Genomic DNA, 26,313 nt, shown 5'->3' on the forward strand with positions numbered 1-26,313 from the left:
ATGTGCAACTCTTTCTTGTCCTTCTACTCTCTGATCTATCCTTCCTTGGTGCTAGGAAAACTCAAATGCTCTATGTCATTCTTCTCCATAGTGAAAACATTTCCCATAGAAGCCTCCTCTTCCAGATCATTGTCCTCTGCCTCTTCCCCTCTAATCTCTACCATTTTGATCATGGAAACAATTGGAAATGTCCCCCATCTAGTTTTGACTTCTACTGCTCACCTCATCCTTGTTCTTCTGATCATCATTTCAGCCTCCATAATATCATCCACCATATCTTCCACTGCAACCTCTACCACTATTTTGTTATCAAACTTTTTTCTCAACTTCTCCTCTACTCTTAGGGAAAAACAGTATGCCTCCTTAATACTGGTCATTCAAATCAAGCTCAACTCCTCCCGAATGCTTGGCCTAAACCATTAAGATAATGAGCTAATTTTTTGTTATCAGCTTTTGCATGGTCGGTTCTAATGAGAACTTGGTAGAACTCTTTAGTATACTCTTGAACAGATCTTCCTACTTATTTCAGCCCTTGCATTTTCTTTAGTAGATCTAGCTCATAATCCATGGGAATTAATTTTATTTTCAATTTAGCTATTATCTAGTCCCATCGGGTGATTTTTTCATTTCCTCTTTTGTTTCACTCCAATTGAATCTCTTGCCACCAGATCTTTGCATGTCCCTTCAATTTTTCCTTTGCAAACTTGATTCTATCAAGATCCTTAATATCTTCATACTCAAAGTATTCCTCCAATTCATTGATCCAATTGATCAACTCCTCTGGGTTAAGATTTCCCAAAAATGTGGGAACCTCAAACTTAGGCCTTTTCCAATCTTGGACATGCCCTTAAAAAGATTCTCTTTCTCTAGGTTTAGAACTACCTCTACTTGAACATTTTCTTCTTCTTCTTTCTCATCATTGCTTTCATCTCTTATGACAAGATTTATTCCTCTACGCATTTTTTCTTCCAATGCTTGTATCTATCTTTGGAGGGATCTAAAACCCTCTCGTGTAACACCTACAACTCTTCCACCATACTCTCTTCATAGAGGCATTTTTGTGCTTTCATTGAAACCCTATTGCAAAAAACCTCACAATCGATGATCTATCTATGTGCTCAGCCCAAACCATGATCATGGTTTAAACTACCTCATAGATGGTGATCTTTCCACACACTCACGAACTCTAGCTCTGATACCACTTAAATAAGGGTGCTCCCCTTAGTACCATAAACAAAGAAATAACAACAATTTGTGAGAAACAAAAGGTTATTATCACCACAAATGTGGAATTAAATAATTTAGAATTATAATACGATAACCCATATGGGCACCTTAATTACAATAATTTACAAAGACAAAGCTGTGAACTATCATCCAAATTTTTCCTAGACAATGTTCAAGCATTTCTTAAATAGGGAATTTTATATTGTCTAGGAAGGTTCTTGACACTCAAACTTAATATCTAGGGCCCAAAGACCCTAAAAATACATATAGAGTTGGTTAAATACATTTTTTACATTTATTTTGGAAGTTTTGGTCAGCCCAACTTCAGAAGGCCATAACTCTTGAATCGTTGCTCTGATTGGCTATTATAACCACTTTTCAGAAACCTTAGCTTCTAATCTACAAGCTCGAATTTGTGCAAGCGCCCATCCATCGAGGTTTTGAGCCTTATCTAGGCACTTTTAGGCCTTCAATGGTGAGCCTAAAGTTTTTATAACAAAATATCCCACCAAAAAATGGTAATAAATCCATGAATACTCATGATTATGCATTGAGCCTTAACTGGTAGACTAATATATCCAAGATGAACATTCACATTTGAAATTAGGACATTTTGAGCTCGTATGATTAACTTACTAAGTAATAAGCCTCCACAAACAAAAACTTTGCACTAAGACAACCCTATTATAAACAAGTGATATGAAATATTTTTTGTTGATGCAAGATTCCTCTTATACCTAGGATGCTCATGCATCATAATGCAACTTCATAAAGGATATTGGATGCATTAAACAAGTGAAGAAGGACACATTATGCCTCCCTAAGTGTGAAATAAGTCAAAAAGGGAGATAATAGATCTAATGATATAAGAACAAAAGATAGGGCCATTTCCCCCCAAGTGAAGGGAAAAGGGAAATGACTATTATGTTACTCAAAAAGTAAGACATTGAGCCTTCAAAAGGACTATATTAAAATGCCACAAACCAAGGAGAAAAATAATAGAAACATAGAAGTTTTAGGTAAATTGATCATGAAAAATAAAGCATTTATCATTGCAAATCACATGAAACATAGTACAAGTGATGAATTGAAAAGAAGGATGAAGCATAGAAAAGGAAGATTTCTTATATATAATTAAATCAATATGAATATGCTCATAAAATAAAGGTGTTAAATGCACAAAATCAAGGATGTAGGATATCAGAAACACTTAGTCACCACTATCTCCTTAGCTTGCTCTAGCACTCAGTAGATACTAGGTGCTCGATTCACACTAATCACTCGGTAGACACTTCTAACTCAGCTTTTACTTCTCTGCCATCTTGATTATTACCTTGGAACAAGACTTCTTTTCTCATTTGATTCACATTGGAGCACGTTGTGAATTGTCAACCCCACTGCTAATGCAACTCAATTACCACTGAAATTATGTGCAAGGTTAACTTGTTTGCTTGGATCATTTGTGAGCTAGTTAACACTGCATACTAGTAACTCGGTTGTAATTGTCTTTTCATTATGTACTAGTAACTTGGTTGTAATTTTCTTTTCATTATGACACTTCTAACTCAGCTTGTACTTCTCTGCCAGCTTGATTATTACCTTGGAACAAGACTTTTTCTCACTCGATTCACATTGAAGCACGTTGTGACCTATCAACTCCGTTGCTACTGCAACTCAACTACCACTAAAATTATGTGCAAGGTTAACTTGTTTGCTTGGATCATTTGTGAGCTAGTTAACACTGCATACTAGTAACTCGATTGTAATTTTCTTTTCATTATGAAAAAATATTTTGACACTAACTAACAATATATCTTGCAAGACAATAACAATCTCTCCCTTTGGCATTAGTGACGAAAACACTTATCATACACAAGATCTAAAAAAACTTCTTCAGTTAAACTCCCCCTTGGAATATGCCTGATCTAGTAGCTTGGTTTGCACTGAAGACTCTGCAACTCAGTTTGAACTAAAAGCTCTATTTTTGGTTTTTCAAATTTTTTTTTGCTTTTATGATTTTTACATATCTTAATTGTTGTACATATTTCCTTTTACATATATGTACATATACTTCCTCTATATGCTTTCCCCCTTTGTACACTTTCTTTCCCCTTTGCTTTTGTTACAAATGTCAACATATTTACAAGTTTAAGCGAAAATGAGAAAGAAAATCATGGTGTATCTTCAAAATTATGGGCAAAGTCTTATCTGAGTTATCTTGCAGAACCTTCAAAATATGTAGATCAATCTGAATCTCTATTGATAACTCATACATATGATCTGTAACTAACAGATTTGTGTGCTTGACTAATGTCCTTGCATGATCCACCCTATTCTACATAATATCCATATGGGGAAGTATCATACCTTGAATATCAATCAATGTTGCCCTTATTCTAGCCTCTTCCCTTAGCAATTCTACCTAAAAATCTATCAAAAATCTAGATTTTGCAAAATGATTGGAACTGGAGCTTGGATTAAATGCCAATTGATTTGCACTCTCCTACAAGTCCTTGTCAATCTTGGCCAGTTTTTCCTTTATTTCCTTGGTAAAGTTAGTGAAATCACTCAACTTTACAAATAAAGGTACAACATTGTTTATAACATTTTCTAATGAATATATCAAAGTAGATAATTCTACTTGATCAATTGCTATCTTTTGTGCTATATTTTTTAGCACTTTATTCTAAAAATATCTCTCAACTTTCATGAGAAGTTTGTCCTTGCCATTAGTATCTTCATTTAAATTGTGCACAATATTAATTAGTTGATCAATGATGGGGACCTTTTCATATACCTCTATAGATAGAGCATCTATGAATATTTCTTTGATGTCTTCCAAGACTTGGCTCCTATCTCTCTTAGCTCTTAGCAGTTTTTGCTTTGCCCTTGTCTTCCATAGCTCTCCCAAAATGTCCATTTCTTTAGATAATATATTTTATTGGTCCCAATTTTGGATTAAAATCTCCTCATCAAGGTCAATGCCATCAACTATGTTCTTTTTTCCCTTGCTTTTAGTTGTTGAAGAAGGAAATATAACATTTCCTTTGTTAACCAAGTCCTTTTGTTATTGTTGTTGTTGTTGTGTGGTTGAGACTAAGAGAGATTGATGCTCGATTGAGATGGATGGATTCTTTTGCTTAGTTGAAGCTAATAGGACCTATTGCTTAGTTTACTTTATGGTAGAACTTGGTGAAGATGTGACAATTGTTACTTCACTGCTAGGTTGAACTGGGTTCAACTCAATTGATTATTGCACAATTTCTACCTTATGTGGAGTAGAGAGAAGTGACATCGTGACTTCAGTTATAATTTTCTCAGCATCAAAGTCCTCAATTATCTAAATCTCTAGAAGATCTCTTTCTTCCTTGATGTCAAAAATGTTCTTCTAGGATTGCACAAAATCTTCTATTTTATTTGACCAAATTTGGAAAGCTTTAAATATAGGAGTATGTTTATCTACATGTTTAGACATTGCCTCCTTAATTTCTTTTGTTGGAGAGATTAGGCATGAGATTTCTTAAAGTCTTCTCTCTAATATCCTTCTCTATTTTTGTTGCATTATTCCAATGGTGTGAAACAACCTTCAATAGATTTTTAGGAGCATGGCCCTTAAGCTCAAAAGGATCATATTTCCACTTTGTCATTTTCACAACTAATGCTTCTTCAATTTGTTTCTTCTCCTATTTGCTTCTAGAGTCATACTTGAAGTATTTAAATCCTGCTACACCCCTTCATTCCCTTATACTTTCTAGTTTCTTTTCAAAGGTAAGGGGTGCCTTCTTCAAGTATATAATTGGGGCTTTGTCTTCATCTTCATTATCATCCTGAAGTTTTAGATGCTTTCTTTCCTTCCTTGGTTTCATCTTCTTCCTCTTCTTCTTCATCACTCTCTTCCTCTTCATCTTCTCTTCTACATCATTACCATTAGTGTTTAATTTGGCAAGTTTCTTTCCAATAGTTTCCAACCTCTTCTTCCCTCTCTTCAGAATTTGAGGGATCTGAATCTTAAGAGAGATTCTTCTCTTTGCTTCATCATGAGTTCCAAAGTAAGTAGCCTTGGGGTCCACAAGCTCATTGATGAGAGCCTCAATAATATCCTTTTTTTCATCAATATTCACCTCATATGATAGAGGTTTAACCCATGCTATCTTAGGTCTAACTACCTAGATGTGAACTCTGTCATAGTTAACTAGGAAGCATATATCCTGCTCATAATATTTGACAAGCTACTCAAGAATCGTAAGCCTTCTTTACATCCTTTCTTTGAAATTGTCAAAGTAAGCATCCATGATGCTATCAAAGTTCTCACCCATTTCTCTTATGAATTCATTGATTTGATACAGAACAATGGTGTCCTTCCAAACAACATTTTGTTTGGAAGGAAAGATTTTATGAACATAAAAGAACAAACATACTAAGAGTGTAGCAAACTTACATGAAATATTCTTTGAGCACGAATGCTCTCCATGTTATTTCTTAGTTGGGAGAACTAAAGCTTAGCAAGGTCAAATGATAGGTTCTTCTTTACAATCTTGTATGTTAGGTCCACTACCTTGCATGGCACATTGTTGGCATGACTTGAGCTATAGATTTTATGACCAATGACATGGATGCCAAACTTGATTTCCATGTCTGACACATTGTTCAACTTCATGCCTTTGTTATCCCATTCAGTGAGTGTCAACATTGTCAGTTCTTCTTGAACTAGGGTATTAATACTCTTGGATTTCTCTATCATAGGATGCATTGTTATCCTATGAATAATCTTCTTAGTGATAGGGTAGGTATGTTCCAACCAAAATGATATATCATGAACTTAGCTTAGTATAAGCCCAATCCACTTGATTCAAAAGTTCCTAGGCATGTGGATGATGTGGGTCAAGCCCTTGACCTCTAGATGCTTATGTTCTAGCTTCAACACATCATTTTTGTATAAATATGCATGGGCCTGATCTAGCTCAAGATTTCTTAGTTCTTGGATCGAAAAATGATTAAATGATCTGATATCGTGGATAAGTAATACCTTTGGAGGAATGGAAGAGTGAGAACCTTGAGGATCCTTTTCCTCTGTAATTATTGGATATGGCTGGAATTTTAGAGGAATGCAATTCAAACTCTTTACCAACATTTTTGAACCTTTCTTAACCTTTGAACTAGAAGACACTACCATATTGCTTGGTGAAGAAGAATTTCACGATGATGATTGTTGATGTTTTGAAATGCTACAGGTTTCAAAATACCTCAATGAGAACAAGACACATCTACGAGAAGCTAACTCCCATCCTTAACATATCCTTTCAGACGTCAGGCCAACTATAAGGCTAAACCCTTCTTTTACTTTAGGCTTTGCAAAACCGAGGCAGGTGGACCTCATATTCAATCTATATGGTACCAATGCTAAACATATTCTTGAATCTATTAATAGTAGATTTAGCCCTTATTTCTCCTATTGACTTATACAATAACATAGATATGCCATAGCTAAATGCAAGACAATGAAATTCACAAGCTGAGTGAGGGCATCACATTTCAGCTTTTCAACATAAAAGGGAAATACAATTGATTAATGATGTTGAATATCAACACAACCCCAAATATGCAGTAGTATAAACAAGTGATCCTGTAATTGATCGGTGCCTTTTCTATTGGGCAATTTCATGAATTCAATACATACATCTGTGATATCTAGGACATATTTCATACACCCAAACATCAGAGCTATCCTATCACCTTGTGAATCAGACATCAATGTTCATAAAAACCTCATTCTTATGAAGTATCCTTCTCAAATAATCAGCAATCCTGTCAAACACATCAAGCATTTACTTGACCCTTTGTTTCAATAGCAAAACATATCTGACATAAAACCTTAAAGGGATGTGAATGAGTCCTAGTTTTTTGTTTCTAGACTACATAAGACTACATATTACATAGATAGGAGATGAGAATGAGAATGAAACTAAAGAAATTCTGGCTCATTCGTATTCATTTATTTGAAACAATACATTCGAATGCATGAAATCAAAACATAAAAACACCTAATATATTTGAACTTTCTCTATTATCTTCACTATTGTTGTTCATACAAGAGAGAATATGCTAAAGAATGTGGTGTCACAGTGATGGGAACACATCAATACTAGAACCTTGGTTTCAAAAATATGAAAAAAATCTAGATTGGAAAACACATGGTATCATAGCAATGAATCATTTTTTCTCCAAAACTGGAATCCCTACAATAGAGAAAGAAAGAGAATGATTTAGAGGAGAGTAAATTCTTAGATCTGTTATGCATTTGACATGTGTCTACTTGGAAAACAACTCCTAGAAGTGACAAAGCATCTCTCTAATCTCTCTCTGCAACTACATATCAAATCCTTAACCATTTTGGCTCTCAAAAGCACAAAATATCTCAAGTATTTGATTGAAAAGATAACTAATTTTGATGCTATATTTTAAATCAATCCAAAGGTGAAAAATTAGTTACATGGTCTTAAGAGGCACAATAAGCTTATCATAATCAATTTTTTTTTACAATCAAGCTTCAACAAGCTTTTATATTTTCCTCCTAACCAACCTTGATGCTCAATGGTGAAATCTGCTCTTTCTGCTGAGAATGCCCTAAAAATTACAAATTCACTTATAGACTGAACTGGTGAATAGTTGTGCAAAATCTAACTTCATATTTGGAAAAAAAAATTCCTCCCAATTCCAACGGTATATTGAAGTGCCTATTTTAGACAAAAATTGCCCCTTTGGTGGCCATTTGAAAAATCAGGTCCCCAACTAGGAATAGAGCAATTAAAAGGAATAAATTTGAAAAATTAAAAAAATTCCATACCATAGTTTAAAACTATAGAAGGTCATTGTTTAAACAATTTTTTTCAACTTTCAAATTCTAAATATCAGATCTTGAGTGGCCACCTTGTCAATGGTGGATCCCATGACACTCACAACTGCTCGCCAGAATTTCTAGGTTTTCTGGCAGGTCGCCATGTTGCTTGCTAGAAAACCCTCCAATTTTTCAATGGCGACATAGCGACCACTAAATTTTGGCAAACTTTTCTTCTTTGCACATTTGGTAAAAATCACTTGTCATGCTAGCCGTCCTAGTTGTCCAAGTTGGGCCCACCACACAAGTCACGGCTTGCAAAAGTCTTTTGTTTTATAGACAACATACAAGATGAGTTGAATAGAATTTAAATGTCTAAAAACTTCTTAGCCTGCTCAATGTGGGATTATTGTTTTATAACTCTCTTCCCTCTATTTTTTTGCTTTGTACAATCCATGCCTGCATCTACAAGGTTTCATTTTGCTCGTGAATGGATTTGAATAGGAATGAGGAGTCTTGAAGATTTTGAATATTATCTCAAAATCCCTTTTTTTAAATGTATTCAAATTCCCTTTTAAGGGGAAACCTCAATATCCTTATCCTTTCCAAGCTCATGTTTGCATATGTTGTGGTTGGATGGAAGTCACATTCCAACCATTGTCCTTTAGCACTCAATCGATATGTATGCAGAGGTGCTATCTGTTAGAATCTGAAAAGATTAATAACCCAGAAAACTAGTGCAAAGAGTAAATATCTAAACTATGAATGCAAATGATACAAAATCAAAATAGCATCATAGAGTTAGTCTCCAAGAGAGTAATGCAAATGCTGGAAGCAAAATAGCATTAAGAGGATGCAAAAATAAGAGATACAAATACAAGCCAGGTAGCATGCTTATATAGGCTAGGAAGAGGGAGGAGGTGGCAACACCAACCAATGAGGAGCAACCATCTATCGGACTAAAGATAGCAAAGTATCTTCCCAAGATAGCTAATGGATGCTCACATGTAGGAAGATGACACCTCACAACCATTCACCTAATAAGACATGCTTTATTAACCTAAGCGAGATTATTAAAAGTGTAGGAAAAACCTAGCAAAATAGGAAAAATAAAAAACTACACTAATACCCCCCCATAAGCGAAGCTTAGGTGGATATAGAAATGGGTCCCGGCAAGTCAAGGCTGATGAGGTACCCATGTACATAAAATTCCCCCAAAAGAGAGAGAAAAGAGACTCCCCAAAGAAAATTAGGACTCCAAGTGAGAGGAAGAGGCCCCCCCAAAAGATCTATCATGTATTCCAAGTGACTCCAATGTCAAAGTAGAAGGCAACCCTGTGACCATGCTCTGCTGGTTAAGCTGATGCAAGTAGTGGAAGTTAAGATGGCCAAACTGCTCATGCCATAATCTGCTCACATCATTAGAGTGAGTGAGAAAAATAGTCAAAGGAGGATCAGGAACAAGGTGAGAAAACATATAGAGTCTTGACTGATGATCTGCTCTCCCAACTGCAATTGTAGAATCATTGTGCAACTCACGTATCTCCACTAAATCAGGAGTGAACTCAACCCGCTTGCCTAAACCTGTGTGAGTGATCTGGTGTACCGATAGGAGATTAGTTGACAATGAGGGTACATAAGGAACATCATGGAATGTGCCATCCCCCACATCAACAAACCCTCTCCCACACACCTCAATAGGAGTGTTGTCACCCATCAACATAGAAGGCATAGTACATTGCTCCAAGGATGCAATTTCTTCCTTAGATGAAGCCATGTGGTGTGAAGCACCCGAATCAAGAACCCAAGTGGATGGTGAGGAAGCAACTACAAAAAGGGCCTTGCCCTTTCCTTTCCCCTTGCTATTTTCTTTTTCTTTGTTAGACCCTTCATTAGAACTTTGTTTGATAGACTCAGGAACACTGATATTATTCTTCTCAAGAATGTATGTCAAGTGATCAAGTTGTTTCTGCAAACATTTATGTTCATCATAACCAGATCTTTTACAATAGGCACATTTGACCTTTTCTTTCTTAGGCTTATCACCCTTGGAAGATGGTGTATCAATAGTTGCTTTTGAAGAAACCGGCATCTGATCCTTCTTCTCCTCGCTATTCTTTTGTTTCTTGTCCTTACTATTGTTGTTACTACTTTGTCCTTGTTGTTCTTTTGTGCCTTGGTTAGTAGCCAAGGCATGTGACTTAAAGGACTTAAGAATGCCCATCTGGATTAGCTTGTCCTATTCTCGAGTGAGATTGACAGCAAAATCATCTAAAGATGGCATGGTGAATTGAGTACCAAGTGCACCCTTAGTAGCATAGAAGGTAGAAACAAACACAGAATATTCTGAACTTAGCTTAGAGAGAATACTAAGAATCAGTTGTTCATCTTTCTTTTCAATTCCACATTGTTTTAACTGCAGCCTTAGTGATTTGAATTTGGTGAAGAAATCTTGGATTGTGTTGAAATTGCCTAGACTCAAACTAATTAATTCATTTTCCAACATATGACCCCTCATTGAATCTTGTGTGCCAAATAGTGTCTCTAGCTTTGTCCATACTTCATTTGGTGTATCCAAAGACTCAACGTGAAATAGCAAGTCAGGAGAAACAGACAAACACAATGTTCCATATGCCTCATCACATTTGTTAAACCACTTAGGCTTGTCTTCATCTTTAGTAGGTTCAGTTTCAAGTCCCATAGTTATCCTATTTAATCCAGCTTTCTTTAAGTGAATTGTCATGCGTGATTTCCACTCAAAGTAATTGTATGGAGTTAGGATGGGCATATTTGTTTGATCCATGATGAAGAAATGCAGAGAAGAAATGCTAAAAAGAAGAGAACCCAGCCACGACAATGCCCCCCCCTCTTTACTCAATCAAAGAACCCCCCCTCAAATAAATATTATTTGGCACTTTATTTTAGTGCATTTACAACTACCACTAGAAAGAATTACTTAGTGGTCTTGATTTCAATGCATTACAAACCCTCATGAAGAGCATATGCTAGAAGTGAAACTTGGGCACAATAATTAAGGAAACAAATAGCACCAATGTGATCTACTCGAAAAATCATGCACTTTCAAACAAAGAGTCACCTCGATACGAGGTCGTATGAGAAAGTTATGATCCTCCGAAGTTTCCAAAATGAGAACTGTGCACAGTCACGACTGAGAATCTGCAATTTCTGAAGAATTCATGCATGAAAATCAAAAAACAACTCCACTAGTGGATAGAGCACAAAAAAATAGCCAATTTCATAACAAGAATCATCAAAATCGGAGTCCGTATGAGCAAGAACGAGACATTTGAAAACTGCATTCAAATCTGCGACTGCCAACGGAGAGGGGTATGGCTGTAGCTTTGCATGCTCGATTATGAAAAATATACAGTTTGCATGCAAAATCTAAAAGATACCCAGATGGTTTTTCGGGGTTGCAAACAAAACCCAGAAAGCATTTTTCTTGCTGATGAACAGAAGATGTTGCTGTAGTGTAAATTAGACGTCTTTAACAGTAAAAAATGGCTCCAAAAATCAAAAAACGACCCCAGCAACCAAAATATGACATGCAAATGCTGGATTAGCTTCTTAAGTCCATCAATGGCATGCTGGAACCTGCAAAACTGATTGAAAACTCCAAATATGCAAGTTGGTTGTCAGATTTGAGATTGAAACCTCAGAGAAAAACTGTTTTTGTCAAAACTTTTCTGATTCTCAAGATCATCCAAAGATGCAAGAGAAGAGCATACTTCGTTTTTCAAAAAACTACAATAAAGTTTATTTGCCTCCCCCGAATCTCTCAAATAAGGAAACTAAAATCTACTCTTGCACATAGAAAAGCTCTGATACCATGTTAGAATCTGAACAGATTAATAACCCAGAAAACTAGTGCAAAGAGTAAATATCTAAACTATGAATTCAAATGATACAAAATCAAAATAGCATCATAGAGTTAGTCTCCAAGAGAGTAATGCAAATGCTGGAAGCAAAATAGCATTAAGAGGATGCAAAAATAAGAGATACAAATACAAGCCAGGTAGCATGCTTATATAGGCTAGGAAGAGGGAGGAGGTGGCAACACCAACCAATGAGGAGCAACCATCTATCAGACTAAAGATAGCAAAGTATCTTCCCAAGATAGCTAATGGATGCTCACATGTAGGAAGATGACACCTCACAACCATTCACCTAATAAGACATGCTTTATTAACCTAAGCGAGATTATTAAAAGTGTAGGAAAAACCTAGCAAAATAGGAAAAATAAAAAACTACACTAACAGATGCAAAAGCACGGATGCAAAGGCAACTACAAGAGGAAGATATTGAAAGCTTATTCATGGCGGATACAAACACCTTGAAATCATCATTGAAAATGAAATATGCATTGGCATTCCCTATTCCATGCATATGTTTTGTGGATCCCATGCTTTTAGGTGGTCTTTAATGTGGGTCTATGGCTTTCCTCTGTAGGAGATTGTTGACATCCACCTCTTTCAGCGTTAGCTCCTCATTTTGCCATGGTTGTTGACTCCCCTACCACATTGGTTGTCACTTTTTGCATGGAACTCCTTGTTCCATCCTTTGCATGGGCCTCTTCAGTATGGTGTCTCCTTGCTTCTACACATGGTCTTACTATGACGTGGGCTTCTTTGCCTTTAACAAGCTTGGTTGTCATGAATTACCTCCATCTTCTTGTGCAACCACCTATTAGAGCATGTATTTCCCTCTACAACTCACATGGATACTCGTTGCCTATGGATTCGAACACTCCTGCCTATGTCATGGCGACTCCTTCCTATCGTGAATGCTCTTGCTGCAGCCTCTTGCTGTGGGCTATAGAATTTGGTCAAACTTATTAAAAGACACATTCTCTAATTTATAACATAGTTTCCTCATTCGTTGATGTCTTCCTCTACTTGTGGGTGTTCTGCCTCTACCAAGACTTGGATATTCTCTCCTTCTACGTTGACCCATTGAGGATTTCTAAACACTTAGCAAGTGCAAAAGGATTTAGTAAAATGCATTCCCCTGTCTAAAGTAATACTTGCAACAAATGAAACAAGGAAAGAGAATGAAGATGAAACCCATGAACAACAGACCATCCTTGTAGATTCACATGTGAATGGAAATGTGTAAATGCTCAATCTTTGGTTGTGGTGAAGCTCAATGACATAAATGAGAGTGAAAAGACAAAGATTAAGAATGGGTCGGATATTAAAGCCCATTTTGCAAGAAATACTATGGTAACTTCTCTTTAACCTCTTCGTATCCAAAATCATGATTATAATTAGCATAGTGGGCTCCTGTACCTACTTTTAATTATGTGCCAACATCAATATGCTTGGGTGGCATCACCCACTTTTGACTTTAGCATTTAACAATTTCCCTTCTTTCAACTTGTAAAGCTTTTGCCTGATACAATTGACTTGGACTTATATGGACGAATCTTAGGAAATATATAACATCATCCTCAAGGAAAGCAATATCTTCTGATCATTGGAAATTCCCTCCCCAAATCGAGAAACACTAAATCATTAGTTGAAATCCATCAATTTCTCATAACCTTTCATATGTTTGAGTTTGAAAAGTATCAATAGCACTTCAAGATTTTCCTTTTAAATCTCTATTGAATCTGTAGTGATATTGTACACAATGAATCATTGCAACATCTTCTTGACATCTGTGGGTCTAACTTAAAAAAAAATTGTTTCTGAACAACTGAACTACAAAAATGATTCATTCACCCTCTGGCACTAATTTGAAACAAATTCGACCATTGGAAACAAATTCAATCACTACTCTATCACATTTTATCATTAATATGCAAATTGTGATTTTCAGCTTACATGGCCTGTCAGTTGGCTTTAAAAACTGATCCAAACACTTGACTGGGCTCTCGAATCAAACACACTGATTCTCTGTCCCGCATACTTTTACCATGTCAAATCTTTTCTCATGAAAAATTCTTAGTCAAAAGATATTGATTGTCAAAGTTTCCCTCTGAGAATTACCTTCAAGTAAATATGTCAGAAAACCACAAAACACGTTCAAATTTGGCTTCAAAAATAGGGTAAACTGACACTTGGGGGCACAAAAATTGGGGATTTGGTTCATTATCATGAGGACAACATAAACATGGGATTAGGGCCCATGATGAGTAACTGGGTACAAATGGCGAGTGGTCAAAGTGAGCTACTCAAAATTTGTAGATTGGAAACAATAACATAAAAGTATTTTTTGCAAATGGAATGGACTTGGAAAAATGTGCAAACGGATTCGTCAAGATTTGAAAATTGGCACACTCAAAGTATTTTTAGAGTAAAAAATAGTGGTACAATCTATTCAATCTCACCTATCACAAATTTAGAGATATGACATCACGAATAGGGGTACTGACCAATTTGCCTTTCTTGACACTAGTAAAAAGTTAGAAATTGCATTTGGAATCACATTTGAAAACTGAACAAATGGATTCATCATAAGCTCAAAATTGAAACATAGTAAGTTTCTAACCTCTACAATGCAACACAAAAGGAATTTTTTCATTTTAGTCAACTAGGTCAAATTTATAACAATTCAAATAGGGCCTCCCAGAATTTTGAACAATTTACATGAGCATGACAACAATAAATGACCAACTTTAAGGGATTCAAAACCTAGACAAATGGACTCAAAACAACTCAAAATTTGAAACATAGGTTCTCTATTATGGACACTAAACACTCCTAAAATGGAAAGTCATGAAACATTACTAGGTGTGAGATATTCAATTGCAAACACAACCTCTTGTCATTGTTTGACACAGGCAAAAATGCAGAATTTGACATTGCTCAAAATGGGACTTCACGAAATGGCTCAGAATGGAAATTATCATCATGGATCTCATAGAAGCATTGAATACAAGGTGTTAGAAACATTAAACACCTCTTAAGCCTCAAAAGGATAGCCGAGTACGCATGCATCAAAAATCATTTATACGGCTTAATTTTTCAATGGTACTCAAAATTAGGGTTTCAATTTTGAGTTGTAACAATGACTTAGCCTAAGAATATCCTTCAACAATTTATAATAAAATTTCTCTAGGGGGCTTAAGAAACGTTGAGCTCGAAGATAATTTGGAAAATGCAGTGAGACAAAGCTTTGATCTTTACCTTTTATTAAATTTCTAAATTTAAGGCTTCATTTAATACTACACACTTGGGTAGGTAAAAGATACTTGATTTGGTCTTGGAGCTTGATTAGTATAGTCTTTCCACAGTTGGTTTAGTCTATAATTTAGTTGAGTCTTTCCATGCTCGGTTAGGTTTGAGTCTTTCATCTATCCAAGTACATCTAATATGTTGGTCTAGACTATCTTGCTTGGAACTAATGTAGAATATAAGTTTTATCACAACTCCAATGGTCTCCTTGTATATTTATGTAGAGATGTTTGAATCATCCAGTCCATTGTCTTGGGTGTCAATGACCTCATTGATTTCACTAGAATTCTTTGGAGACTTCTTTATCCATTACTGCTTCATTTATCTTTTGATTGTATCAGCCTTTTCTTTCTTTTCATCTTCAAATTTTCCTTTATTCATGAAATTCTTTGCTAGATGATCAAGTTCTTAGCATACATAAATTTTCTTGGTAGGATCCCTTTTTTTAAGGTAAGTCTTCATGCATTTTGGTCCAATGTGCTCAAACTCTCCACATAAATAACATTTGCACCAAGTGTGTTAATCCCAACCAAAGATAGCTTAAGCAAGTTGTTCAGTGGGATTCCAATTCTTGGTTCTACACTCTGAAGATTTATGACCCTACTTGTTGCATGAGAAACATTTTCCTTCAAATTTGGTCTTCTTTGTGCATTCACTTGCTCTATGCCCATGTTTGATGCAACTATAATGTTTTCCATTAAACTTGACTTTCCATTCCTCCAACACTTGTTTGAAGTATGCCCTATTTTTCCACAATGATAGCATGTAGGTCTTTTATTATTTTGAGCTTCTTGTTGTGATGACTCTCCTTGTTCAGTATAGCCCAATCTCGCTTTACCTTTCTGTCTTATCTAGGATATTTGAGGTAACTGATTCATGCTTGCTTATGAATTCATCATTCTTTCATTGGTTTCTTTTTTTTTTTCTCTAAGATCATTCATGAGCCTTTTATTTTATGTCCTTATATGGATGAATTTTTTATTTGAATTGATCAACTGATTTACCAAGTCTTCCTGATGTAGTGAAAGCTAGTGGATTTCATTGTCTTTTTATTCTTATCCTAGTGTTGAGTAGTCTTTTGTCTTCTTCTACCATATTTTTGTTATTTTCAGCTTGGTTCTTTTTTTTTGTGACTTCATATGTCCTAACTAAATGAATCCCCTGTTCTCTTTTCAATTTTTTGATTTCTTCTTGAAGAAAAAGGTTCCATCCAAGTAGATCTTCTATAGTTGCATTTGCTTCATCTAAAATTTTCTCTTTTAAAATATCTTTGATTCTTTCTCCTATATAGAGATTGTAATTTATCTTTTCTTCTAATTCTTTTTTTCTTTTCTGGGTTTGAGAGAGTTGCTCCTTTAGTTGTTTGATTTTTTCCATGGCCACATGTAGATCCAACTTTCCATTCTCAATGGCTTTCTCTAGCTTGTATACTTCCATTGTCTCTAATCTTTGTTCTCAAGCTACTAAACTTTATGATAAGAGAACCTTGCTATGATACCAATTGTTGGAAATGTAATGTAAACTAGGTGACTGAGCGCAGGGGGGTGAATCAAGAATCACTTCACAACATTCCAACAAGTAAGGCTATGTTTGTTCTCCAATAGATCAATTTTGGTAGCATTAGATTCATTAGACATGTTTCCATCTGAAATTTCTTCAATCATCTCTTCTTTATATGTTATTGCATTCATTTGTTTGGAACTTTACTTCCTTCTATTCATTGACTTCTTCATTTTGTCTTTCATCTCATCTCATTAATTCATGGTCATCGTTAACTCTAGTTTATGATTCTCAATGGTTTTGTCAAGATTCACCTCTACATGATTTATATTTTTTCTCTTACGTGGTAAAACCCTCAACAAGAGAACTATGCTTTGATACCAATTGTTTGAATATTAGGAAAGGTAGGATACTTAGAGGGGGAGGGGAATTAGTATCCTCTAAAACTTTGACAAACAAATTTAGTGGTACTCTTATCCTTTTCCACAACTTGGTAATCACATAACAATAACCATAATACTTGTAAATGAAAAAAAATTTGGCTAATTTAACTTGCATCAACCATTCAACCATAAAATAAACTCATAACACATAACACAAGTATATGGTCATACAAAAACCCTTGGTTAGAGAGAAAATTGTAGTGGGGATAGTACTCATATATCCATCACTATTGCAGTAAGAGGGTGCCTTGTTAGGGCTACAATGTCTTTGTCACTTTTGGTGACTTACTCTTGTAAGAGTATATAATCATATGTGCTAAGATCTACCTTCTTCAAGGATTTCACAATAGTTGTTAGATAACTAAGAGGAGGGGGATGAATCAGTGATTCAGTTATGTTCAATTATCCTACAGTCCCTTAAAACACTTTAGTACCAAATAAAACTTTATAAATTTCAAAATAATTTACTTGATGATCTCATTCAATTTTATAATTAACACTTATAATCATTTCATTCTAAACTAGTCATTCACTATTCCTATTATTAATGACTATCAGTCATATAGCTATTATGCTACCTAGTTGTTACTGATCATTTATTGATTGGTAATAAAAATTAACTTGAAACATAAGAAGATTCACACATTTTACACCAAGATTTTTCATATGGAAACCCTATAAAGGGGAAAAACCACCTGGGACTAGCAATCCTAAATTTTCATGTTCTAAAGTGAGCTCTACTAGAATCCAACCTTGTTGAAGGTTTACATATACCTTGTGAATGTGACTTGGTTAGAGGATTTTAATCAAAATGTCATCTAAATCTTATCACTCCTTGATCCTATTTAAAGAGTGGCCTATTCTAAAGGAATTACAAACATCACTAATCGATGTTACCATATAGGATTTCACAGACTTTTTAGGTCCACTCGGTTAAGATATTATTATGTTGTAATGATTATAAAGTAATAGTTCAAATGATTTTTTAGGTTCAACACTATCTTTCTTGTTTAGATCTCTTTTCTACTTGGTCTCCTTTTGATCTTCATTTGGCCGATTCACACCTTATCACTTTCACTCTTTCCTTAACTCTTCTTTGATCTCCTCTCTTCTTTACTCGATCTTCCTTACTTCTTTCAACTTCAACAACTTTGTACTTTAATCTTCTTTGTTAATCAATAGCCAAAAATTTGTGGATTTTATGCAGATTACAGGTATCGGGTATCAACTTCCCTAAATTGCCAGGATGAGCATACCCTATCGTAGTATTTCAATGTTATAAGTGGAGAGATAACTCTTGAATCCAAATCCTAAACCCTAAGACAATTGTCCTATAAAGTATGACAAGTATCTGAGTTATTTTACCTGTTTGAATTCGTCAAGTGACGTGAATTCATAATTTTAACCCTAGAATTTGATTTTTGTCATGTGTCTTTAGTTGAGTTGTTGTATTTGGTTTTGTGGGTCTGTTGTGATTTTCTATTATAATTAAATCAAAAAAGATAATTTAATGATTTAATTTAATGGAAATTTTATTTAAAAAATTGATATTTAATTAATTGACAAATTAATTAAATAAAAGAATTAAATTTAAAGATTTTATTAAAGTTCTATTTTTGATGTATTTATATTTATTTAATTTAATGATCATTGTTTAGGAGTTTTATTTTAATAATAAACTCTAAATAATGTTATTAATTAAGTTAATAAATATATTATTAAAAATGTCTCATGAATTAATTATAAAAAAAAAATAAAGATAAAGTTATAGTTCTAATTTTGGCATATTTATAATTATTTAATTTAATAATAATTTATTTAGGAGTTTTATTAATAAACTCTAAATAATATTATTAGTTAAATTAATAAATATGATATTAAGAACGTCTCATGATTAATTAAAGTGAGAAAGAAAATTAATTTAATAAAGATATTTCAATTTAAATTGCATAAAGTTGTTGCATGAAAATTGTATATAGAAAATTCAATATTTAATTGTATTTAATTAATTGAAAAATTAATTAAATAAAAGAATTAAATTTAAAAAATTAAATTAAAGTTCTAATTTTAGCATACTTTTTTTTTTATATTAGAAATAAGAGTTTCAGAACCAAAAAAAAATACCAGAGTATCAATACGAATATACACAAGGAGGCCAAGCCTCACCCAGAAGAGAAAGTATCAGTTGAACATACAAAGCAACAAAAGGAGGAAAAGCAAAACTATCTAGCTGAATAATAAATTCTGAATAATATTATTAGTTGAGTAATAAATATTATTTGATTAAAAAGAAAATATTAAAATATGTGAATATTTGATTAATTAAAAACTAATTACAATTTATGCTTTAAATAAAAAGTCTAAAAGTAGAAGTCTAAAATTAGAGGTTTAAATTTAGAAAATTGGTTAAAGAAAGATTAGAATATGATGATATTTAATTAATTAGAAATTAATTAAATATGTACTTCAGTTTAAAATATTTATTTAAAAAAGTCTAATTTAAGAATTTGGATAAAAATAGAATTAAAATATTAAAAGATTAAATATTTAATATTGTTTTATTATGATTATTTAATTAATAATTATTAAATTAGAGTTGCATTTAAAAAATGAGCTTTGATTATTCTTATTAATTTAAATAATAAGCTATCTTTTAAATAGTGCTTACACTAATTAATAAGTGGAGGAAAAGAAAATAAAAAATAATATTTTAATAAAAAAGTTATATAAATGTGCATGAAAGAATTAAATTTAAAAGATTTGATTAAAGTTCTAATTTAGGTATATCTATATTTATTTAATTTAATAATAATTTTTTTAGGAGTTTTACTTTTAATAAACTCTAAATAATATTATTAGTTAAATTAATAAATATTATATTTAAAACGTCACATGATTTAATAAGGGAGAGAAAGCTTTAATTTAATAAAATTTATTTTAATTAAATTGTATAAAGTGTGTGAATAAAAATTAAAATATAGTAATTAAAGATAGGATTTTCACATGATTGCATGATCATAGCCTTGATTTGGGGGGAAAACTCTTTATTAAGGAAATTGGAGCTCATTTCTAGATACACAAGTTTGGAGGAGCCAATTTCCAAAAAGAGGGTCTTTGAAGGAAAAGGAAGATTCTTATGTATTTGTGCATTCATCATTTCAGCATCAGATCTAGGTAGGATCTTGTGAGTTTTTGCAGTAATTGCTCGTTCTTCAAATTCTTGTCTTCTTCGTGTTTGTTGTGTTTCTATTTTCAGAAGTTCTCTAAGTTGAAACTCTTTTTTGAGAAAATTGATTTCCATTATAGAATTGTCTGTGATTTAATCTAAAAACCTTTAGTAAATATTGAACTTTAAGATTTTCAAAACCTAATGAATTATGAAATTCACTTTTGTATGCACTTTATATGATGTGTGATTTACTGGTGTTGGAGTTTTTGGGTTTGACTTAGCTTGGGCCATTCAGGATGTTTACCAGAGGCTTGCGAGTTATGTTTTCTGATGTCATGATGATGTTTTGATCTCGATCTTTTATACTTAACCATGGTAATGTGTCTGGTGTGCTCTATGATGTGTGTTGATCTATTGATTGTTATTGCTTTCTAGTGTTCTTTTGTGAAATTGAGGTGAATGGTGTGACCTATCTGATATAACCTTTGAGTCTTCGATCAGTTGTTTTTGGATTGCTTTCTGGTCACTTGTATAGGACTGAGGTGTTTGTATGATTTATGCTTGGTGATGTCATGTTATGAAATGGATTGGTTTATTTATACTTGATTTTGGGATCAGTATTATTAGGATGATTGTATTGATGGAATCTGTGATTATGATTACTATTTTTTCAAATACTTGTCAGTTTCTTATTTAAGAACTGATGTATGGTATGTGGTCTTTTTTTATCTAAGTTTGGGGTAGGTTATCTATATGTAATGTTGGGAAGTGGCTTACAATGGAGGTTAGGGCCCAAAGTGGTTGCCAAGATAACCCATTGTAAGTTGTTTAATAAGTGAAAACACTAAACTAAATGGGAATAAAATGAACCTAATAAGAGTCTTTGTATGTTCTTACCAATGCCTTGAGTGCTAGTACAAACTAGGATGAGAGTAGAAAGAACACTTGGTTGGGACCATGCATTGTTAGTATGTCTTGTCAGTATGAAAGGATACTAGTGCCGCATAGAGTCACTAGGGGGTTGGGGTCAAGTTAGACTACTAGAGTAACTCTAGCATTGATTCGTGCAATGACACTTTCTCACTTGCATAGTAGATTTCCTACGTTTCATTTTTGCCTCTAGGTTTAGTTGATACCTGTGTCTTGGTACCATTTGAGATAGTTTGATTTTAGGTGATTCTTTGAACTTAGATGTTGGTTTTTGACTTTTGAGTTTGTTATCCTATTGGGGACTTGAGACTATCTCCTCAGGGCAGTGGGAGTGGGCTATTTAGGTTCCACATGGTTGGGTGGTAGTTCTTTTTCTTATACCATTGAGATCTGACCGTTGGATGCCATTGCTAGATATGTTTGTGCAGATGTTCCTTTCTATCTATTCTTGTATTTCTATTTGTTCTTGTATTTTCTATGATGGATGGTTGTACTATTGTATTGTATTTGATTTCATAAGATCTTAAGAGATGATGTAGTTTATTTCATGATGTATATTATTTTAGCCTTTCATACCCTATGACCTGTACAGTGGATATTGTGCATTCTATTTATTGCCAAGTGGCATCGTATATAATTGTATATTATTTTAATGGTTTCATACTGGTAAATTATTGTTTGATGTGGATTTATTATATATTGAATTTAGTGTTAATTAAAATTAAATGTGATTCATTATCATGGGACCCTTAAGAGTTGTAACATGTTTATGTGTTGTTAATATGTTTATGTGAATGTTAATTGCTTTTGCTATGTTATAACTGTTGTTGTTAAGTTATTATCTTTAACTTTAAAAAGAAAAATGTTTGAAAAACTTAATAAAACTTTAGGTTAACTTATTTTGGGTCACATGGTGGGGCGTTACACATTGATCTCAAATTCATTGCATTTAGTCACTTAGAAAATAAAACTTTGTGCTCATCCTTATCCTTCTTCAATTTCCATCATTAGATCTTCATTATATTTTTCCAACTTTTGTGTTGACATTAATGTCAATTTTTCTATTAGTGACTCAACACTTAGTCAAGTGATTACATTACTACCAACCTCTATAGTTGCTACTAAGCTTATCATTATTTCAGCAGTGTTAATGAATTGTTTTAGTTGCTCCTAAGCCAATTAGTCAGAATGCAGTGTCTACCAAGTACTTGAGTTAGTTTGCAATTTTTTCCAAGTTACACAGTATTTATTGAGCTTCATAGACTATGTACAATGCAAACTGAGCATAATAGAGGCTACCGAGCTAGTCACTGGAAGTGAAGAAGATCATAGTGTTAACCAAGCTCTGGTATGTTAATCAAGCTCTACTATATCTATTGAGCTCATAGTGTTAATGTTGTGAATCTAGTTTTGATTGAGTCATATAGTGTCAACCAAGTGATTTAGTAGCTAATAAGTTTCTCAATGTTCATCAAGTCACATAGTGCTGACCAAGTTTGAGCTACTTGGAAGTGATTAGTATGGACTGAGCTTCAAATTTTAACTGATTGCCAGATTTTTTTGAGCATTGACAATATTTTTTGTGTGTCATAATATCACCAAGTTTGTCTTTAGAACCCGAGTTACAATAGTTGGGCTGACTTTGGGAATTATGATGAAATTGGTATTGTAGCTAACTCTAGTAAGTTGTTATTTGGATTGGTATATATGTAATGTATTATATCATATCCAAATATGTCATTGAAGAAGATGATGAAGTATATGAGTGTGAATTAAAGGCTACAAGTAGTAAAAAGGGGTAGCAGAGATTTATTTAGCAATTCAAAATTATAGATAAGAGATCAGCCACTAGTTTATCCTAACATGTGCATCAGTAAAATCCTTTAATAGGGTAGACTTAACAGTCTTTTGCTAAATCTCCTAACTGAGTGTGTACTTCATTGTATGTTTGTAAATCCTTTAATAAGGTGGATATCATAGTCCTTATTGCTCCAAATAGGGCAGATCACCAGAAGTGGTCAATCCTAATCCTTAATAGGTTAACTTTATATTGTAGTACTAAAGCTTGTCGGTATCATTCCCACCCCAGTTTTACTTTCTATTTGGAAGTTTTATGGGTTACCATATCTTATATCAAAGTGTTATGAATGTTTTATTTCTTTCATTCTTTCATACATGCAATTAGATCAAGATAATATTATATGAAGGACTAATTGGTGAAAAAAGATAAAAATTTATTGGTTCCTGATTCACCCCTCCCCTCTCAATAACCTAGCCTACCTTATATTTCCAACAATTGGTATCAAAGCTTTTGGTTCTCACATTAGAATTTTAATAGCTTGAGATAATGTTAGAGGCAATGGAGGTATACAAACTAGATAAGGCTATTGAGAATGAAAAGTTGGATTTGGAATTAGCAATTGGACAACTCAAGAAAGAAAAGGAGAAACTCTCTCAATCATTGAAAAGAAGAAAAGATCTTGTAGTACAAATGGATGAAAATATCTACATTGAAGAAATAATTGAATACCTATATTGAAAAAGAAATTTAGATGAAGTTGATGTTATAATCAAAGATCTGTTAGAAAAGAATTCCAATCTTCAAGAAGTTAGAAAGATGAAAAGAGAGAAAAAAATTCAATTAGGCAGATTATGTGAAGTCATGGAAGAAAAAGACAAAGCCAAAGAAGAGATAGAACTTAAGGACAATGAAATTCAACAACTATCCCTTCAGTAAGCAAACTTTTTTGATCAACTCACTAGTACAAATGAAGAACTTATGAATCTAAGATCAAAGAATGAAAGACTATAGAATGATCTGAGCATTGCAAAGAAAACCAATGAAAGAATGATGAAATCTTAGGAAAACGTGAATTAGTTGAATGAGAAAAGTAAGTATAGAAACAAAGTCAAAGTTGGAAAAGGATATACAGAAGAAGGTGAATCATCTCAACAAGGAGCTCAAAAGAAAAAAAGGTCTACTTGCAATCATTGTGGTAAGATAGGACATACATCAAATAAATGTTGGAGCAATGGAAAAGAAAAATTCAATGGAAAGTGTTATAGTTGCAACAAGCATGGTCATAGAGTAAGTGAATGTACAAAGAAACCTAAGTTTGAAGGAAAGTGTCACAATTGCAAGAAACAAGGGCACAAATCTTCAAAGTGCAAAACCAAGAAATGGAACCAGCACAACAAATTGTGAAAGCAATATTTGGATGGGATTACAACACATGGTGTAGATGTCACTACTATGGTGAGTTTGGACACATTGGAGAAAACTGTGTGAAACATCACATGAGGAAAAGAGATACTACAAAAAGATATTTTATTTGTAAAGAACTTGGATGTCTTGCCAAGAATTGTATGAATACAGGTAGAAATGAAGATGAAAAGAAAGCCAAATTTGATAATATCAGAAAAAAAAAATGAGGCAGCAGTGGGTACCAAAATCTCTAGAGAATGCATATCAAAGTCCTAAAGTTATTGACACTCAAGTCAATGACTTGGGTGGCTCAATCATTTCAACTCAGTTCCCTATAGAGATCACTGGAACTGTGAGTCAGAAGAAGTAATCTAACATTAGTTCTAGCTAGCAAGAAGAAAAATCCATTTCAAAATTTGAGATGCACAAGGATCACCGAGTAATGATGGAAATTCAAGACATTACTGAGTGAGGTCGAGATACACTGGAACATTGGATGCAAATGTTGAGTGATGGTGACTCTACCAACCTATGAATGTCTCTCAAGCATAAAAGCAAAACTAAGTGGAGGGAAGTCTATCACTGAGAAAGTATGATGTACGAAGCATTAATGGCATTCAAAAAAATGAAATTTGTTAAAAGGATGAAATCAATTTCATTATTTCACTGTGAATTTTACAAAGCATAGCGCAAAGAACAAATTCAGAGTGCCCAAGAGATTTGAGTATTTATTGTTGAAGATTTCTCACTTTTTCAGAAACCATACCAAGCAATGACATCATCAAGTAGCAAAGTGAAGAAAGGTTCTGAAATGTTGGTTCATGGAGTTGACTGCAAGGCACCTAATTTCAAGTTGAGTCTAGCAATTGTAGAGGTGTTTGAACCAGTTGGTGCACAACCTCAAATTCTGCCCAAGATATTACTCATGCATGACATCCATTCATTTTACCACTATTCTATTCAAGAACTTAGAACCCTAGAGATGAATGAGGCATTTAATAATTTATGTGTGGATGGTGTATTAAAACCCAAGCATCAACATTTGGAAACCAAGGGTTTGACACATATTTCACATATGCTAAGGGACTTTAAAGTCAAGTGGATTAGACTTATTCTAAGTCGAGTTCACAAGGGGAAATTATGGTTGGACCAAACCATTTAGATTTCAAAGAAAATGATTCATAGATTCATTGGACTACCAATGTTAAACACAGTGAAGATGACCAACCCCAGGTCGAGAAAAACTAAGAAGACTCTTACTAAGTGGGATGAAAGAGGCATTAAGCTTAATGGCATGAGAGACATGGAGCTAAAGTTAGGCATACATGTGATTGATTACAAAATCTATAGCTCTAGTTAGTTAAACAATGTGTCATGTGAAGTTGTTGATCTTGCATACAAGGTGGTAAAGAATAATCTATCCTTCAACCTTGCAGAATAGTTGTTGAACCAATTCAATAAGAACATGGAGAGCATTAAAGTGTCAAAGAATAACCCATGTAAGTTTGGTTCTCTTTTGACATGTCCATTTTTCTTTGTTCAAAAGCTTTTCACTTCCAAAGGTTTTTTAGTATGGAGGAAGGATGTTTTGGTTTTATATCAAATTAATGAGTATATAGGAGAAATGGGTGAGAATTTTGATAGCATCATGGATAATTATTTTAAAACATTCAAAGAAAAGATGAAGAATAGATTTAGGATCCCTAAGATTCTTGTAGAAGACTATGAGCAAGATATTTATTTCATGGTTGACTATGACAAAGTCTACATTCAGGCAGTCAGACCTAGAGTGGCGTGGGTTAAGC

Source organism: Cupressus sempervirens, chromosome 3, assembly GCF_028749045.1.
Source record: "Cupressus sempervirens isolate cs-2001-9-10 chromosome 3, ASM2874904v1, whole genome shotgun sequence".
NCBI lineage: Eukaryota > Viridiplantae > Streptophyta > Pinopsida > Cupressales > Cupressaceae > Cupressus > Cupressus sempervirens.